This window comes from Brachyhypopomus gauderio, unplaced genomic scaffold (genome assembly GCF_052324685.1).
Source record: "Brachyhypopomus gauderio isolate BG-103 unplaced genomic scaffold, BGAUD_0.2 sc171, whole genome shotgun sequence".
Taxonomy (NCBI): domain Eukaryota; kingdom Metazoa; phylum Chordata; class Actinopteri; order Gymnotiformes; family Hypopomidae; genus Brachyhypopomus; species Brachyhypopomus gauderio.
In genome coordinates this window covers 325,001-327,014 of record NW_027506992.1, presented here as the reverse complement: position 1 = coordinate 327,014, position 2,014 = coordinate 325,001, and positions in this window count along the sequence as shown.

Sequence of the window (2,014 nt, the reverse complement as noted above, 5' to 3'; positions counted from 1 at the left end):
ACCCTAACCCTAACCCTAACCCTAACCCTAACCCTAACCCTAACCCTAACCCTAACCCTAACCCTAACCCTAACCCTAACCCTAACCCTAACCCTAACCCTAACCCTAACCCTAACCCTAACCCTAACCCTAACCCTAACCCTAACCCTAACCCTAACCCTAACCCTAACCCTAACCCTAACCCTAACCCTAACCCTAACCCTAACCCTAACCCTAACCCTAACCCTAACCCTAACCCTAACCCTAACCCTAACCCTAACCCTAACCCTAACCCTAACCCTAACCCTAACCCTAACCCTAACCCTAACCCTAACCCTAACCCTAACCCTAACCCTAACCCTAACCCTAACCCTAACCCTAACCCTAACCCTAACCCTAACCCTAACCCTAACCCTAACCCTAACCCTAACCCTAACCCTAACCCTAACCCTAACCCTAACCCTAACCCTAACCCTAACCCTAACCCTAACCCTAACCCTAACCCTAACCCTAACCCTAACCCTAACCCTAACCCTAACCCTAACCCTAACCCTAACCCTAACCCTAACCCTAACCCTAACCCTAACCCTAACCCTAACCCTAACCCTAACCCTAACCCTAACCCTAACCCTAACCCTAACCCTAACCCTAACCCTAACCCTAACCCTAACCCTAACCCTAACCCTAACCCTAACCCTAACCCTAACCCTAACCCTAACCCTAACCCTAACCCTAACCCTAACCCTAACCCTAACCCTAACCCTAACCCTAACCCTAACCCTAACCCTAACCCTAACCCTAACCCTAACCCTAACCCTAACCCTAACCCTAACCCTAACCCTAACCCTAACCCTAACCCTAACCCTAACCCTAACCCTAACCCTAACCCTAACCCTAACCCTAACCCTAACCCTAACCCTAACCCTAACCCTAACCCTAACCCTAACCCTAACCCTAACCCTAACCCTAACCCTAACCCTAACCCTAACCCTAACCCTAACCCTAACCCTAACCCTAACCCTAACCCTAACCCTAACCCTAACCCTAACCCTAACCCTAACCCTAACCCTAACCCTAACCCTAACCCTAACCCTAACCCTAACCCTAACCCTAACCCTAACCCTAACCCTAACCCTAACCCTAACCCTAACCCTAACCCTAACCCTAACCCTAACCCTAACCCTAACCCTAACCCTAACCCTAACCCTAACCCTAACCCTAACCCTAACCCTAACCCTAACCCTAACCCTAACCCTAACCCTAACCCTAACCCTAACCCTAACCCTAACCCTAACCCTAACCCTAACCCTAACCCTAACCCTAACCCTAACCCTAACCCTAACCCTAACCCTAACCCTAACCCTAACCCTAACCCTAACCCTAACCCTAACCCTAACCCTAACCCTAACCCTAACCCTAACCCTAACCCTAACCCTAACCCTAACCCTAACCCTAACCCTAACCCTAACCCTAACCCTAACCCTAACCCTAACCCTAACCCTAACCCTAACCCTAACCCTAACCCTAACCCTAACCCTAACCCTAACCCTAACCCTAACCCTAACCCTAACCCTAACCCTAACCCTAACCCTAACCCTAACCCTAACCCTAACCCTAACCCTAACCCTAACCCTAACCCTAACCCTAACCCTAACCCTAACCCTAACCCTAACCCTAACCCTAACCCTAACCCTAACCCTAACCCTAACCCTAACCCTAACCCTAACCCTAACCCTAACCCTAACCCTAACCCTAACCCTAACCCTAACCCTAACCCTAACCCTAACCCTAACCCTAACCCTAACCCTAACCCTAACCCTAACCCTAACCCTAACCCTAACCCTAACCCTAACCCTAACCCTAACCCTAACCCTAACCCTAACCCTAACCCTAACCCTAACCCTAACCCTAACCCTAACCCTAACCCTAACCCTAACCCTAACCCTAACCCTAACCCTAACCCTAACCCTAACCCTAACCCTAACCCTAACCCTAACCCTAACCCTAACCCTAACCCTAACCCTAACCCTAACCC